Genomic DNA, 17,977 nt, shown 5'->3' on the forward strand with positions numbered 1-17,977 from the left:
CACAGGAGAAAGCAGAGCCAAATGGCATATCCATAGCTGGGCTGATTGCTGGCTCATGTGTCGGCATAGGGATGGGTGGGATTGGCAGCAGAGCTTCCTCTTCTCTCCACCACACCTGGGAGCTGTGACAAGGCTTGTCGCTCATCTCCCATGAGTAGTGCAGCACCTCCACTCTGGTTTTTTCCCCTCCCTATGTATACATACATACATATATGTATATTTCTTTTTTTTTTTTTCCTTTTGGAAAAGGACAGAATAGGACTGAAGGAGAAAGGTAAAGCTGAGTTTCCCTGGTGCCATATGTGAACAGTCAAACTGCTTGGCTTGTCCCCACCTCCTGTTCCTGCAAGCCCATTGACAACAGTAGGGTATGCTGGTGGGGAGCCAGTGGTTCTCCTTACTGGTGATGGGGCGTCCTCCTTGTTCCTTTCCTTTAAAAAAAAAACCCCAAAAACCACACTTGCTGGAACAGAAGTGACAGCACATCCTTGCTTTTGGGTATTGGACCTTGGTCCAGAAGGTGAGGTGCTGGTTAAACAGTAAGAGAAATGTGCAGGCTGGGTTTCCACTTAAATTGTGCCTGCTCCACACTGTCCCGCTGGAAGGGGAGCAGCGCTGGGAGCTGGGATGCTCTTGGCAGCCGACGGACAGACACAGCAGTCAGTGAGAGCAAATTGCCATACGGGTATATGAAGCAGATGGGGTGTCCTCTATGTAATTGGTGACCTCAAGTCAGTAGTTTGGACAGATTATATGGGGAGAACATCTAGGCTGGGTCCCAGCCTGACTTTTTTTTGGGGGGGAAGAAGGAGAGAGAGTGGAATGGAAAGTATTCTGGGGAAGGATTTAGAGGTAAAGAAAGTTGGAATGAAAATTGTTGAGTGCACAGTGTCTGCTGTGATCTAATCCTGCCGTGTTGTTTTTCTATTCTAAATAAGTCTTGTATTTTACAGACTTGAGCTAAATGCAATCACAAGGATCAGCTTTTAGGCCGGGGGTGTGGGAGAACCTACCTTTGTTTTCCCGAGGTTGCTCTGATAACCTCAACTGCTTTAGGAGTGGTCTGTGGAGCACGCTGGTGGCTTGTAATCAGGGTGTGAGGCTCACCATCCAGTTTATCAGGATCAGGAGGAAACTGGACTTGCTGGTGAGTGCTCAAAATATTGATGCATGCTGTAGGAAAGAAAGCAACATCTCCTTAGAAACTTCTGGGAGTGGGAGGAGAGCACCTGAAGAGGTAGGAAAACAAAAGGTATTGCATCCATACATAAGAGATGGATGTTAGAACAACCCCATCATTCTTCCCTGCCAGAAGTCACTCTGGATATAAGGTGGTTCCCCTCCCTGCTTTCCCTGTGTCCAAGCAGATGCTTGCTGTCCTGGCCATCTCTTTAAGTGGTCTCCATGGTTAAAGCTGCTCCATGCATCAAAGTCAAGAACTGTGCATTTCCCTCTCCTGTGTCATGTAGAGAAGTTCTCCTTCCCTATTGCTCACCTTGGCAAACATGAGGTGCTCTCATCTGACAGGACAAACCGGTGTGTGGTTCGTGCTCAAGCAGGAAGATGAACTGGACTAAAAATGATAACTATTGTCCTTGGCGTGCCTGGGAGGGGACAAAAATTGCTTTTGTCTTGTCCATTGTATGCTGATGAGGAGGTGATGTGGCACAATAATCTCTAAGTGCTGCCGGCTTGGTTGGGTTTGTGGCTGACTTGTGTTGACAACACAAGGGACTTCCTAAGGTAAAAACTTTAGTCCTAAACCTTGTGCTCCTGATTCCTGGTGTATTAGCCTGGAGTGGCTTTAGAGGATTTGTCTGGTGTGTGGTCTTGATGCTTGAGACACTCTGCACCTTGTGGCATTTAAAGGCAGGGTGGACATTGTATACGATGTGAAGGAGCTTAGAAAAAGACATGAGAACAGCTATTTCTAATGCATTGAGCAATGATTGAAAAGTGGTAGAAAAGAGAGAATGTATAGGTCAATCATCTTAGTAGATCATTTCTCCACATTATTTAAATACTTTGCTGAAAGAAATACATTTGCAAAGTGCTGCTGCTGCATAAGAGACTAAAGGCAATGTTGCATCGAACTAGAGGAGAAAGATGAATGGATTAATTTCATCACCATTTCCCCCCCTACACTCTCTAGTTAACATTTAAAGTGGAAAAAGTCATCTAGTTTGAAAAAATGTCACTTGGTTAAAGAAAAAAGCCAAACCAAAACCAAACCACCAACTGAAAACTCTAAGTGAGCATTTACTATGTTGTGTGGTGGGTGAGATTGTAGGACCTACACAAAAACAATGCTTGGGAGCTGGACTGGCCAAGGAAGGAGCAGAGGGGGGTGATGTGCCAGGGCTCGATGTGACACAGTCAGTGGTTCTCAGGTGAAAACAACGTGGTGTGAATGGTTTCTCCTCCCAAAACTGAGATGTGTTGATGGTTAGTAATATATAAAAGGAGATGCAAGGGTTAGTTAGATTGGGTTGAGGGGGAATGAATGTTAATGTGAGCAGGGGATTAATTTGGAGTTTGGAAAGAGGGCATTGCAAAGGGGGTAGTATCAGCATGTCGAGGTGCTCCCCACCAACACCGATGGAGCGGAGTTTGCTGCTGTGAAGAGTTCAAAAGTAGTGCTTGGGTGGAAAATGGGAAGTGTTTTCACGTGGGGGAAAAATTTAGAAAGAAACAGGAAAAAGTACATCCTGTTTTTGAGAAAAAATAACTCCTAAACACCTTCCCCCCCCGCCCCCATTAAAACCCACAGACCTCTCCAGAATCTGAACTTTCAAACTTTCTAGTTCCTCTTTGATTTAAGAAAAACAGTACAACACAAAACTCCCTCCCCTCCAAAAGCTAAAATATTGACTAAAATTCATGCAGGAGTGTTTTTATGTGGTGATGGGACATAAGTGGAGTTCTTGTGGGAAATACATTGATGGGAGACCTCCAGGTCTCCTGGAGCTCAGATGCTCCTGCTGTTCCATGGCACTGTGTGGCTTTGCTGGGAAGAGGTAGATTAAGTTTCTTGAGGATATATTTTAGTGCTGGTGGATGCAGTGTAATCTGTGTCTTAATGTAATGGCCTCAGTCTTTTGTGCCTGTTGTCTGTGCTTTGTGTAGTTTGGGAACCTAACAGTGCTCAGTGTTCCTTGGTGCTTTTACCCTCTTGTTCCTCGTCACAGCTGCGTAACTGGGTAATTCTGTCTGGTTGATAATCCCTGGCTTCAAACTCTTAGCGTTTTCCTGGTGATTTAAGGTATCTCCTCTTCTCCCTCCCCAATTTCCTCATTGCCTGCACCCTGTGGGTGTGCTCCTGAGCTGCTGGGTGTGGGTTACAAGTTCCTGAGAAAATCTGAGAGTAAATAATTAACATGGCATGACATTGAGCTCCCCCTCTACCCTCCCTGGGGCTGACTGATGACAGTAAATATTCCCTTTTTGAGCTTGTCCTGCCTGTCTCAAAGAGCATATCTCCTTGAGTGGGTTCTCTTTTTGTGTGTTTTCTTTTACCTTTTCTTTGTGAGAGTAAATAATGCACAAACCACAAACAAGAGGTGGAATTGCAGATGAGGAGCTGACCTGTAAGTCTTTGTTGATCTGGTTACATCCCTTCTCAGTGGAGAAAACAGCTTCTTGCTTGAAAGAGGGTAAAGTGATTCTTTTTGGCTCAAACTGGCGCAAGGATAGAGCTAAAGGAAGACACCATCAAGAAATGGAGAAATACTTTTTAGAGAAGTTGGATTGCAAGCCCATAAAATGCAATATTTCTGTTTTCAGCTCTGTCACAGATTTCTTGTGTAATTTTGGGCCTCTTCAGTGCTTCCCAGAAAGCCATTGTGAGTGTTGTTGTGTTTTGGTGGGGTTCATGTGAAAATTCATAAATTAAAGAGGCCTCTCTCAAGGTTAGTGTCAGAATCAATAGTCTCAAGTGAATTGATTCTTGAAGCTTGGAAAAGCACCTCCAGTGCTTCTCTCTGCCTCAGCTTCCCCTTCTGGTAAGTGGTGCTGTGGAAACCTCCTCCTGGGTGTTGTACAACACTAGTTCAGCCTCAGTCTATGGCAACGATGGCCACGGGAAGACCTGCTGCTGGTGAGACCAAAGAGGAAGAAAATGGGAAATACCCAATGTGTCTGCAAAGAAAAAGAACCCAAAGAGTCCTTTGATCTTGAGCTTTTGTGGGTTTCTCTGCATTTTGCTTACTCATGCTCCTTGGAGGATTTCTGGAGGAGCTCCAGAGTTCAACCTTGGTCAAAGTCACCTTCAGAACTATGGGCCACATCCCCGATGGGGCTGAGTGTGTGTGGGGATTGCTCTGGTCGTGGGGCAGGCGGTGCTGCTTCTGTGACTGCCTGGACCAGTTCCTAAAGCAAAGTACCCGAAGCGCAGCCAGGCAGATTAAGTGTTTCCCCTACCGAGTGGTATTTGTTGTGATGTAAAGCTGGAATGGTTCCTAGAAAGCATTAAAACACAAATAATATTAACCAGAACTGAGAGAGAGCAGCCAGTCGCTCGGAAATGAGAAATATGTTACGGTGAGAATGGGTCAGTAGGAATGAGGCCGCCTGGTTTCTGCTACTAAATCCCTCGAGAGCCTGAAGCCTGGTCCGGTGGGACAGGGCACAAGCAAAGTGCCTGTCCATGCCAGGGTGGGACTGAGAGGCTTTAACTGCTGGTCATGCTGCTGAACTGGAGCATACTGGGCAAGACTGGTCCTGTCTGAGGACCCTGAGATTGTGGGGTGGGGGGTGAGCCCTTCTGTCTCAACATATCTGCTTGTCAGCTGGGACTGATCCAGCCCACTCACCCCAGGGATGCTGAAATAGAGCTTTTCTTTATAAGGCATTCCAGGATCCCAGGCGGTGTCATGTTGATCATACGCAAACTGCTGTTCATTAAATGCACCGTTTATTTATAGAGATATTTACCTGGATGATGAAATCTCCTCCCCTCCCCGCTCATAAAACGTGCTTGGTAACTCACGTGAGTGCTCATAAGGCCAAAGGGACAGTCAGCCCTTTTAATCTGCGCTGCCATGGAATAAATAACCCGCTGGGCTAATTCCCTGCAAGTTTGTCCTAATCTCACCTCATCCTCATCTGTGTTCACACGCACAAATGCACGCCGTCAGCAGTATGTAATGTGCTTCTTTCTCTCGCAGCTTAAACGAGTAAATCCTACAAGACCAAAGCTTTGGAGATGGAAATTGCATCGTGTTGGTGGTCTTGGCATATGATTCAGGTGACTGAAGCACGGCTTGAAAGGACGGCACTAGCTTCAAAGAAAATAACATTCCCTTTTATCAAAATTTCACACTGTAATTCGGGGAAAACCGTGTTTTTTCCGTTTTGCTCCATGTTAAATAGATGTGTGCAATCATTTTTGTGTTTCAAAGTAGCTTGTTTCTCCAATGGTTTGTGCAGGATTTTCCCACAGCAACTGGTAGAGAAAGAAACTACTGAAACTCTGTGATTTATTTTATTTTAGTTTTTTTAACATACTGAACAGGCGAGCAAGGGACTTGGCACAGATGTAAACTACCTGTGTTTTTTTCTCAAGTCTTACCCTCCATCGATACTCAGTTGAACTTAATGGTGGAAAGAGTTTGTTGCTTTGAAATGGGAAGCTGCAGCACCCTGCAACTGTCCTCATCTTGCCTCTGTCACTCTTGGTCTTATTTGCTCTTTTGTCACCTTTGGAGAAAGGTGGTGATTTGTTTCTTCGCAGGGGCTGAGGGAGGGAGACAGGAGGCTCCTGGTATGTTTCTGTAATACAAATCCATATTTAAATGACACAGGCAATAAACTTTTCTGTTTTCTTTTTGCTTTTGGATAGCACTTGGTTTTATTGTTCTGGGAGGCATGTTGGGACCCTCTGGTTCAAACCCCTTTGACCCTTTGTGTGGGAGCACAGATTGAGACTTCTCCCTAGCTCTATGAGCCCCCGTGATGCTGGAGATGCAGGATCCCATTGCACGTGGTGTGGGAGATCCCAGAGGACCCCAGAAGCTGCATTGCAGGAGGGAACAGCATCACTTGGTGGCCCTTTGCACAGCAGCCCTGGTAAGCAGCACCTTTGCTCTTGGCTTCGGGCACAAAGCTGACGTGTCAGGCAGCTCCTGGAGCCATTTTCACCACATTGGGTAGATGTAGTTTAAAAAGGCCAGTGTGAGTTTGAATCAGACATCAAGCCCAGGCACAGGGAAGTTGTTGGTGCACTGGGAATGCGTTTTGCTGTCCGTATCCTTTCCTGCTGCCTCATAAAGGGCTTGATATTAAGATCTTGATATCTCTAATCTACAAAGATTTCTTATCATAATATTTTTTTGCCGGGTGGCATCCAAAAGAGGGAGATTTCAAGAGGTAAAATAAAGTAATCCTGCACTGCTGAACAGAGCATTTAAGCGAAGTTGAGTTTTGTTCAGTCGGGGCTTCCCCAAAGGGAGGGTTGTGTGGAGCCATTGAGCTGGTGGAATCCAAATCCTGAATGCGGCATTTGATGTCTTACTGCAAAGTATTTCTACTGCCATGACAACTTCAGCATGGAAGACCTTGTTGATCCCTTATCAATGTGCTTTTGGTAGCAGTGATTAACACAGGGGAAGGGCCAGGGCTTGGAGAAGATTGTGTGCATCACTGTTCTGGGCAAGTAAACCAAGGGGGTGGGTGGCTGTAGGAGCAGCTAGACAGTAATGTGGGTCATTGAGGAAAGGGGAAGGGTGGGGCCCTCTAACCTAGAGGGGTTTGGGCTCCGCCTTGGGCTAGCTAAATAATCATCAATATCAACATCTGGCCTATCAATTTTTCCATTAGAAACTCACTTCTTTGTGGGATTTTAATATATTGGCTATTTTGAATCGCACTGAGAAACAGCATGCCATGCACAGGCACTCAGCATGGATGCTGTAGTTGTTTGCAAAGCTGACATATATAATAATAATCTATTACATTGCCCTGAGAATGCGGAAGATGGGAAAACCAAGCCCCTACGTAGCTGGAGTGCTTTTCCATCAGAGAAGCTGTAGGAACAATGTGCTTGCAATTAACTGTAACAGCAAGAGAGTAGCTGGTGAAGGGAAGGGATGGACAAAGGGGCTTTTTTGGGTTAAGCTTCTATTTTGAAACACAAGAGCTCCTTGATAGGGATGCTTCAGGTGCTTTTTGGTCACTGCTATAGTCCTTCAGCCCACCTTGTGGGGCAGGACTGAAGAGGTGCTTTCAGTCACTTTTTGCATCCTTCCTTGCTCTTGGCTCTGTGGGGACACAGTGCTGCACTGGTTGCCGTGGTGGGGGATATGTTGAGTTGCATGGTGGTGGTTGTGAGCAGAATGTGGGCCAGTAACTGTGGTCCTTGGTGAGTGGTTGGATGCTGGACCAGAGGTCACCCCTCTCCTCTGTGGCACAGTGAACTGGGAAACCAAGATCCTGCTGGATCCCACGGAGTGGTCCAGAGCAGATGTAACTGGGCCCAGGGAGGCCACCTCTTCTTGGACAGATCTGCAGCGCTGGTGTGTTGTAGTGTTTCTCATCAGACTTTGCATCACTTATCAAGACTAAAACCTCGAGCTGACTTTTCATAAAGGCCCTGTTCCAGATAAATCACTTCCAGACCTCAGGGTGGTGTTTATTTAAAATTCAGGATGAAACATTTCAGTCTGTATCTGGGCACAAAATTAAGGCAGTCTGGTTTGGAACTGGGCTGGGGAGCCAGAGCTTTGCTGAGGGCATGAGCTGCACGTGTGTCTGTGTGTATGCAGCATCCTTACAAAACAGGATCTGGTTTAAGGGAGTATTTCTGTACAGGAGAGCAGTAAGTATATGCTTAAGTCCTACGGAAGTCAAAGCAACTTCAGCACACATTAAAGTTAATCATGTGCTTAAGTGATTTTCTGAGTTGACCTGGATCTGAAATGGCACATAAGGCTCCCTTGATTTGGGATACGCAGCTCTGTTCTGTAGTTCCTTCCTAAGGCAGGTGCTGATTTTATTTTTTTTTAATTCTTTCCTTAAAGATGGCCTGTTTTGGCCTCACAGTTTTGCAAATTATTGGAAAAGGTGATGCGAAAAGTTAAACTGCTCTGATCAACGCAGTCCTTTTGAAATGACTAAGAGAATTTTTACCATTCATTTCAAAAGGGCTCCACATAGCAAGATAATGCTGTAACAAGGATGTTTCACTGGAGGATACTGTTGGAGTCAAAATGCCATCTGGTGTGATTGGAATGACAGCCTGCTTGGAATTGGTGTGGTGTAACGTGCTACTATAGATTGCTTCCCTTTAATGTCTTTTTTTGCAATGAGTGGGATGCTTGCAGCATGGATTTGAACGTGATATTGTGTAATAAGAATAATAAGCAGGTGCATTGTATAATATTTAAGCGGATAGCTACTGCCTAGAAGAGTAATGAGCATTGTTCTCCAAGCACTTATGGGTTTCCCTGTGTGTGAGGTTTATGTAAGTGAATTCCTATTCAGGTGGATGGGACAGTGCTTCTGAATTGATTTTTTTTCAGTACAACTTTTCACTTTTGTAACGATAGATTGTGTTAATATATAGGTTCTTCATAAGAAGACTAACGTTTTGCCTGGAAATAACAGGATCATTTGAATGCTTGAGTGTTATTAATGAAAAAAGGGGTGGGAGAGGCAATTACCTTTAATAAGGAGTTGAAGTGACATTTTTTCTTATGAAATGCTACCACATTTGATTTTTGCAGAAAAGAGAAGCCGAAGGTGTTCGCGAGGCAGGTGTGGTGCAGCTGGGTGCCTGAAGACTTGCCTTGGCTGCTTTTCCACATGCCTTAGTACTTCCCCCATCCTTGCTCTGCTGCAGGTTGGTGCTTGCTGGAGCACGGCAGCCCTGGCCAGCAGCGTCCCTTGCTGTCCAGGAGATGAAGTCCTCCTGGTGTTTCAGCCCATGTTTGCAAAGCGCTGTCTGTTCTTGTGTTTCGTGTCCCCACTCAGCTTGGCCGGGAGTGAACCCTTGTCTTGACCTGCCGCATCCTCTGGTAGGAAGGCTGCCAAAGCGACTTCCAGCTGAAAATACAGTTTGCTAGGAAAGGGAATGAGTTACTTTTTGGCTTACCTTTTGGACCTCTGGCCTCCAGACTAGGCAGATCCTCTTTCTAGTCATCACTGTAGTAAATCCAACCTTGCCAAGACCAGCAGTGACACTGGGTGCTTTCCTGATTGAGTCTTCTCTCCGGCGTTGGCCCAAGCAAAAACTTCTAAGTTCAGGTTACCCTAGCGTGGAGGTTGGCTCCTGTGAAGGTGCCTGGATGACCCCCTTTACTGAGTGGAGTTCTCAGCTAATGTTTAAAATCCACTTTAAGTCTCACTAACGTAAACAGTACTTTAGCAAGAGGATAGGATCTTGGGGCTTTCATCTCCATGTATTGTTGAAGTCTTGTTTGCGCAATGCTAACATCTCCTTGCTGTCCCAATGCATGTTCCTTTGCATCATATGTCCATTTGTGTTTATCAGAGGGTAGTGCAAAAATGGACTTGTCAATCTAGAAGGAGGATTGTAGAATATCTTTTGGGAACCAAGGAACTTGGCAGAAACTGGAAGCTTTGAACTACTGAGAGCTGTCGTTCAGGAGTGTCTGGTCTCGCTGAGAAGCAGAAGCTCAGAGGTCCCCTTAGCTCCTCATGACTTGCACATGCTAAAATAGGAATAAAAAACAAAGCTTGAGGTGTTGCGCCAGAAGGATTGTTGGTTCCTCATTTAATGAGGAAAGACTTGCATCCTTGGGTACACATCTGTGATAGGCTGGAAAATGGGGCAAACCAGAGTTCTTTCCTTGACTGTAGTACTTTTTCTCTCTGACAACCCACTGCTCATACAGATGCCTAAATTTCCTTCTCTGGAAATGCAGTAGCAGTTTATTGTAGGTGTGTTATGACATCTGTAATGAACGTGTTCTTGCATTGTATAGGTACAAAGTTTAAGTCTTTGTTGGGTTGATATATTTGCATGTTTAACCAGATAAATTCTAATAGTGCTCTCAAGGAAGTTCTAGGGCTATTTTAGTTAATGAGGACTACTGGTCCCAGTGCTGATTTCCACCCTGGGCTGCAGCTGGTTATTTCACTGAGGCTTTGAAGCTCTGAAAGGCGATCACCCTCCTGCTCAGGGTGTCAGCAGCACCTCAGCTACTAGCAGAGAAATATGAGCTTATACCAGAGGAGGTGAGGGAGAAGTGCTTTGAACCAAATACATTTTTGGAGGAGTACATGCAGGTGGGCCATTGTGATTTTGCTCAGATGTTTGTTAGCGAAATCTCTAAGGGAAGGTAGTACTCAGCATTTGCCTGATTTTGACCGTTTGAGTTATCTGAGCAGATGGGGATTCTTCTAGTGGAGCTGGAAGCACAGGTTTTTAAGAGAAGGAGCAGCCCCACTTGATACCAGCCATAGTGTTCATCCCCATCTGCCTGTGCAGGGATGGGCATTACCTGCACACAAAAAGCTGTGACATACAGGATCACAAATTCTGGGGCGAAAGGAGGAGTCTTTCTCAATGCAGTTGTCCTTTGTAGGATAAAGATTGTAGCATCTGTTTGTAAGGACAGGATCTGAATCATCCAAGTGCAAATTCCGTGCAGTATGTTTTGGCTGTTTTTAAAGGAGACGTGCCATGGGCTTCACCTCCTGTTCATGGGTAGCTGTGTGACACACTGTTGTTTCTGCCTCTGTTAAATGTTATGAGTGGCGTGGTTAAAAGCATGATTGATAGCAATGGGCTGAAACTTTTCTGGGATTATCTGGGGGACCTGGGGACCTCTTCTCTCCCTTTTCCAGCTCCACTGGGAGGTCTCCTCCTTTGGAAGAACTCTTCTTTGCTGCCTTATGGCCACAGCATCTTCCTTGCTGGCTGGCACTTGCTCAGCTCCTCCTGCTCCCTTGTGCTTTTCCCAGGCCTCAGCCCATTTGTCTTCTGCTAGGTTGTACCTGGTGCAGCTACCATCCCAAGTCCTTCAAGCATCCCTTGGTTTTCCATCCAGGAGTGAGTGTAATGGGGCAGCACAGCTCTGAACTTCATTTTTCCATCTGCAAAGTGGGGATGACTCTTCTCTTCATGGGGTTGCAAGGCTGCAGGGAGGTGGTTTGTTATCCTGCTAAATGTTGGCTGAGCTGCGGTGACCATCTGTACTCCCAGCCTGCTGCAAACACGAGGCCAAGCCCTTTAGCTGAAACCACCGAGAAGTCACTTCACCCAAATTTATTAAGCTGTGGTGACTTCTGGTTGCAGTCACCTTGGTATTTAAAAAGTCCTCTGGTGTCTGAGAAAGTGTATTGTGGGGTTTATTAGTCTTAATCTGAATGTTTTCGAAACACTGGAGACTTCTGCTAGGAAAAAAGAAAAGAGGTTTTGGTTTTCTTACACTATCAAACCAGCCCTGGACATGGTACAGACTGTTGTGTGGTTGCTGGGGACTTGCCACCTTTGCTGTGATATTTCTGCAGACACGGCTTCAAGTACAGTTCTACTGAAGCCCTTTGTAGCCCTGCAGTGAAGGGAATTATAAACGGTTTGCACGGCCTGGCTTGGAGTTTCTGAGCTTCTGAGAACTAACAGTGTAAAAGTTCTTGGCAGGCTTTTAAGAGCAGCTGTCTAGACACATGCAGTGTCATATAACGATGGATCTTCTTTGTTTGAATCAGGCATCATCATCCTTCATTACAGCAGCAAAAACGTACCTGAATCCACCATTCTGTCTCCATACATGCAAAGACTTTTTCACCTAATAGTCGCATCCCTGGTAAGGGAGTGTAAGTCCTTTATGGAAAATGATTCTACCTCTGTCCTGGAGCAAAGATGAGGCTCAGATCTGATGGGTGAATATGGACCTTCTGCCTCTGTGCTCCCCACAACCAGAGAGGAGCAGCGGGTCCCGCTGTGCATGCCAAGATGGTGTGAGGTCCTGCATGGGCACTGGGGAGAGCTGCACCCCACAGCCCCCCTCCCCAGGCCAGGGCTGCCCCATCTTGGGATTTCAGGGTGTGAAAAATTGCTGAGCCTTGGAAACCTGGAGAAATGGCTTTGAATGTCTATTTCACCTGCTTCCATTCTGTTTGTTGGTTCATGTGCTGGCAGGGAAGCGATTGTTTTAAAGTTATTTTTGTTTGTCCTTCTGTTTCCCGGGGCTTTTGAGGACCCTCTGTAGCCCCTGGTCCCTGTAGCTGTTCCCATGCAGGTCTGGGCTCACTTCCCTTGGGAAGGACTGGGCTCACGGTCCCATGTACTCGATTGGTGGATGCCCATCTGATTGCCAAACTTGTGCCCCTTTGGTGGTTTGTCTGCAGAGATTTGGTCCTCTTGGTGTGCTGACAGTGCTTGAAAAGAAAGAGTGATGTTTTATGTATCAGGAATGGGGGGACAAAGAGGAGAACTATCTTCCTCTCTCCTTCTTGTGAATTAATTGCTTCTAATTCATGTGAAAAAAGAAAGTAGGTTCAAATCTCAGCAGCATTGACCGAGCCCTTAAAGGCGTCAACTAATGTACCAAGACATGACGAACTGAGGATTCCTACTGGCTTCTCATCCTCTTAACTTCAGGACATTTAAGTTCGGTGTACTCTTCCAGCTGCTACCCATGAAGGTGTCCGGCCTCACCAGCGGGCAGCAGGGCTGCTGTGGGCAGGCATTGGGACATGCAGGGTGGTCGATGGCATTTTGAGCAACCGTTGGGCAGCCAGCTCACCTTGAAGAAATGTGTGCGTGCTTCTGCTCGGCTCTTGCGAGCGGCTGCATGGATCTGCTGATCCTCCCCACCTCTTGCTCCTCCACCTTCTCCGGCTGCTCACCAGGGACTGGTGGCTCCTGAGAAGTTCCAGGCGCATCAGTCATTTGTTGTGAGGCATTTTTCTTTTCTATTTTTTTTTTTTTAAATGGTATAGCGTTTAGGCAGTGGGAGTGAGGAAGGTTTCCAAGCTGGGTGGTCACAGAGCACCTGCTCTGGCGTGGGAGGTGACATCCCATGGGGACCGATAGTGGCTGTTGCTTGAGCCACAGGGCACTGGGTGGCTTCCCGTGGGTACGGGACACATACACTTGGTGGGGTGCATGTGTGGGCTTGTTGACAGTAAGAAGGGAAGCATTCACTCTTGCTACTCACAGCACACAACCTTTTTTTTGCTAATCATTTCAGCCCACAGGAATTTTTTATTTTACTGATTTTTGGTGGTGGTGGTTCTTTCATTTAGTCATCTTCTTTTCTTTCTTTTTTTTTTTTTTTTCCCCCCACTCCTTTAATTGTTGGAGCTGGTTTTAATCCCTGACCGTAATAAAGCCACACTGTTAACACGAGCAGCAGGGTATCTGGAATCACATCTGTACTACAAGCTCTGCTTTTAATTTCAGGCTGTTATTAATGAGGCTGGAAATCTTCCCCTCCCCCAGTTGAGTTTCAACCATGTCTCTTCATCCAAGTTACTCCACTGTATGCCTCAGAGCATCCCTGTCTCCACCTGAGTACAGCAGGTGGAGGCTGAAGACTGTATTTGGATATAATGAGGAGGGTTCTGGCCACTGTTGAGAGCAGGCAGCTGCAGGAGGTGGGACTGGGCCTCCAAAGGGAGGATGGGGAGCTGCAGCCCAGAAGTGCTGGTACCGAGAAGGGGATGGGACTCATCCTTTTTGGCAGGGGTGTGAGGACAGGACAGGGTGGTTGGGTGGGTTCAGGTTGCTCATGATCTGCTGTCCGCTGCTGTGTTACTGAGGCCGAGTGTGAGGGGCTGTGGTGGTCACTGTTCTCACCCAACAAGGCAGCATCAACAAGTCTCCATAGAGAGGAAAGTTAGCTTGATGCTGATGGGGAACATCCCACTTCTGCCCAGCGGTGTCCTGCCCTCTAAATGCATTTGTGGAGGGACTGTGAAAGCATTGGGATAGTCTCTGAAGCACAGAGAGATGTCTGTAAGTCGGGAGGCAGCTTTGGTGTGTCTGTTCTCCTTGTCCCCGTACACAGACACATATGATGGTCAGTCAAAGCTGAGAATCTTGAAACTGGTAAAAAACTGCCAACCAACAACAACAACAAATAAAACCAGCTGTCACCCAACCTGTAATCCAGAGCATGTGGCGTTGTGAGAGAAGGCTTCTGTGGCCAATGACCTAAGATTCAGAGGCAGACCAGATGCTTCTGTGTGTGTGTGAAGAATTATTTCAGTGCTAATGACTATTGGCAAAATAATAAAATAAAATTGGGAGCAAGATTAACCCTTCTGCCTCAGGATTAAGTTAATCTTTATATTTTGGGCACTGGAATAAGAAGGTATCTAGGGCAGAAGACTTCAATCCTGCCTGTTATGGAAGATTTGCTTCATCTTTCAAGGCATCAAGAACCAGCCTGGGTTGAAGGCAACACCCTTGGGGAAGTGGGTCAGGTTGCTGATTTATTTAAGGTTTCTTATCTTTTTCCTGGCCAGCTCTATTGTGGCCTCGCTTGGGACCCTGGTGCCTGGCTGAAGAAAGCAGATGGAATAACTTTTCTCTGAAGCAGCTGAAGGTGAGGAACAGCATAGATTGTTGTGCAGGTCTTTTCAGGTCTTCTGTATGCAAGAAAAAGCCAGGACTGAACTAGAGACAAGCCGGACATTGGCAGTGTGTCTGTGTTCTTCCTTCTTTCTGGGAGGTGTTATCACCACTCTCCTGCAGGATGAAATGAGAGCAGCTCTTCTCATGCCAAACAGGGGAGTTGAGAAAGGAGAGTTCATGTGTATTCCTCCGGGGTATTTGTGATCCAGGATTTTCTGCCTTGGGTGGAGAAGTGCGTCTTTCTTTCCTCCTTTTTATTCCTGCAAAGTCCTGCGTGCTCACAGCAGTAGCCTGTTCTTTGCAGAAGAAGCAACAGTGGCAAAAAGGTTTTGTTTTTTAGGATGTAATATTGTAATTGCATTGGGGATATGGAAATCCCAGTCTGCTGCTGACATACTGTAATAGACTTTAACTTAGAGATTGTTGGGACTTTAGGAAAATATATGAGTGATTTGCATCTCTAAAGGGTGGTCCCACATTCCCATTTATAACCTGTGCATGTTAGAGAGGATTAATTTCTCTGTGGCTGAGGGCATGTAATCCTCCCCACCCCAGGTGCCTGCACCAACGGCCAGGTTGCCTTTTATGTCCTCTGCAGATATGACTTGAGTGCTGGTGACCTGGGAAACAGCCCTTTAGGACTGCAGCCATAATAGTCACTGGTTTTTAAGTTAGCACCCCCATTCCCTCCAATGTAGTTAAGAAAATTCTTGCCTGTGCTTATCTACGTGTGCATGTATCTTTGTGGGAAGCCTTGCTGGGCTGGTCTAGTTCACCTTGCTCCTCTTTTTACCCTGGATCCCAAGGGTGTGATGCCTGATCCTGACGCTCTGTGGTGTATGCACTAACCTTTTTCCTAGACGGATTGATTGGATTTCCAGTAAAGACAAACAGAGCTGGAAGTCTAATGGCGTTGATCAGGCAGCACTGTGCTCCCTGGCCCTGCCTGCTGTGCTCAGCTCCTTATACGGCCAAAAAAAGGAAGAGGAAAAGAGGGCGCAGCGTGAATACCAGACATACGATGCATTCCTCCCAGCTGCACGCTTGGAATTTGCTGTTCCCTGGAAAGTGGACCCTCTGCACATCCATAAATTCAGGCTCTGTGCAGTTTTGCAGGGAGGGGGAAGCCAGCATTGAGCTGGCCCCTGGCAACACTTGATTGTCTTGTATAAGGGAATTTCTTTCCTGTGAGGGTGGTTTCTTTCCTTTGTGGGAGACAGAACAGGGGAAGGGGCTGGAATGAGGAAGGGGAGAGGATGCTGGGTTGTCCTGAAACTTGCTATTGCTGACTCTTGGCAAGCTGCAAGCGGGTAGACTACAAATACATCTAATTTCTTGCCCTAAAAATCAATCTGATTCATCATTAGCCTCCGCCTTTAAATTATATTTTCCCTGAATAGTATTTTCCAGTTAGTGAGAGGCGGAGGGTAGATAGGGGAATTGATCCTGGTACTTCATTCACAATCTGGCTCCAGCCTTTTCTCTGTGTGCAGCCTTCGTTGCTTGAGTAACTACAGGCATGAATAGCCAGCTGTCCTTGGGGGCTGCTCTTCTGTGAGCTCAGAATGTAGATAGGAGGCACAGGCCCTGTGTTTGTTAGGTATGGGCCCTAATGTCTCTAAGCATGCCTTGATTTCCAGAGTACTGGTTTGTTAGCTTGGGTTTAGCATCCTCTTGTGAGTCTGAATGAGGAAGGTGAGGCCGGTCCATCACCTCTCCTGGTTCACCACTGACTCATGGTGTACAAAGGCACCTCCTTCGACACGGGAGCTGAACCGCCATGGCAGGTGCTGTGGTTTCCTAGACTGTTTGGAAGCCAAATTGTGGACTGGAAGCCGCAGTGCGGTGAATCATGGCACTGCCTGTGCATGGACAGCCAGCCTGCCTGCCAGCACCTGGGGCCACGCTGGCAGGGACACCCCAACCAGCCTTGTTTGTGCTTACTTCCAAAGGGAGAGCTTTTCCAAGACCATAGTTGTCACCTGTGCTTCCTGGTGCCTCTTTCCGTGCATGCTCTTGGCATTTTGTGGGGACCAAACAAGTGGGAGAACTGGGCAACTGTCACTCAGCCAAAAGGCATTTCTAGTAGGGGGAAAAAAACAGCCTAACAAACAACTTTGAGTCATGTTTTATTGCCTTGGGATCAGAGTGCCTGGAAAGCAATTCTCTATTGTCTCTTCACAGGCCTTGTGGAGGTGATGATGCTACTTAATTTCACAAGCTCCTTTCATCTAGCTCCTGCACTGTGCTTTCCCATTTTGAGGATGGGCTGTGACAGCCCTTGACTAAGGCAATCTGTGTAGCTCTGCGAGGATCCCATCTGTTTCCCTACTTGACAGCTGGGTTGTTCCGTGTTACTCTGCTTTTTGCTTTCCTGTAAAACCAAGCATGTTATTAGGACCCAAAATAGTAGCTCCTCTGGGCCATGTTGTAGTAGGAGGGTGTTTCATGATGACAAGTTCCAGCATTGCATGAAGGCAAAGCCCTTTTATACATGCAAGGAAATTGCAACAATCTGCTTGCAGGTCATGCGTGGCTCAGCTCTTTGAACTTCTGCATTATCAAGTGTATGCTGTCTCTGTTCTCAGAGACTACTTTGCAACAAGCACTGTAAATTATCCAACGAGGATAATAGAGGAGTTTGATGGTAGAAGAAAGAGGAATGGCAAATTTATGCTAATTAAAACATCTGTTGAGTATTCTTGTTTCTCTTTCCTCATCCATTCCCACAAGCATCTGGAGGTTGTTTAAGGCCAGGTGGAGTAAAGAGACGGTATTTTTTCCTCTGAGTGGACATTAGGCTCTTGCAAATGGATAGATAGCTATGGGTGCAAGGCAGAACGTTTGGGATAGAGCTGGCAGCAGTCATTTATTTGGCACCACTTCACATAAGCACATGAACTCTGAGCACTTTGCGATACCTGGGACTCCTTGGTGCTCCTTGTTAATTAGCCGGAGCTAACTGAAAAATCGAACAGTGGCTTGATCAGTGTTGGATTTGGTAGTGCCTGAATTTCTTGACTGTCTGAGCTCTTTACGATGATACTGAAATGGATGATGGCTAGTAGGTGAGAAGACTGGCAGACTGGTGGGGTGGATTTTGCTCATAGCATCCCATGGGAGGTGAGAACAGAGGTTGCTTGGGGTGCTGGACTTGCAGTTGGGTTCCTGCATGCATCTGGCTTTCTCCTGAAGATGGGGAGATCCAGCTGCCCCGTCTGCCACAGCTGGTGCTGGGTGAGATGTTGGAGGGGACCTGCGCTGTGGGTCGGGCCTTGTGGCTGCACATCGGGGGAAGCCAGTGGGGGGGAAATGGGTGTCAGGACTCCATGTGTCCCCACTGGGTGCGTTGCTTGCAGAGGGTGTTCAGATGCTGCAGATGCCTGACCTGTGTGCGTGGTTAAGGACCATCATGTGTTTTGTTGGTGCTGA

The 17,977-nt window shown here is 46.7% G+C and overlaps 1 protein-coding gene across 37 annotated transcripts in view; it reads left to right on the forward strand.

Annotated features, from left to right (window-relative positions):
• Window positions 1–17,977, forward strand: part of LPP (LIM domain containing preferred translocation partner in lipoma) — a 397,232-nt gene that overhangs the window by 99,494 nt on the left and 279,761 nt on the right. For 7 of the 37 annotated variants that reach the window (XM_065073591.1, XM_065073579.1, XM_065073606.1 and 4 more), the window contains one exon: window positions 14,437–14,516. The exons of the other annotated variants lie outside the window; for them this stretch is intronic. The gene's annotated coding sequence lies outside the window, so the exon portion shown is untranslated. The remainder of the gene's footprint in view (window positions 1–14,436; window positions 14,517–17,977) is intronic. 37 annotated transcript variants of the gene reach the window in all.

Source organism: Columba livia, chromosome 9 (genome assembly GCF_036013475.1).
Source record: "Columba livia isolate bColLiv1 breed racing homer chromosome 9, bColLiv1.pat.W.v2, whole genome shotgun sequence".
In the NCBI taxonomy this organism is placed as follows: Eukaryota; Metazoa; Chordata; class Aves; order Columbiformes; family Columbidae; genus Columba; species Columba livia.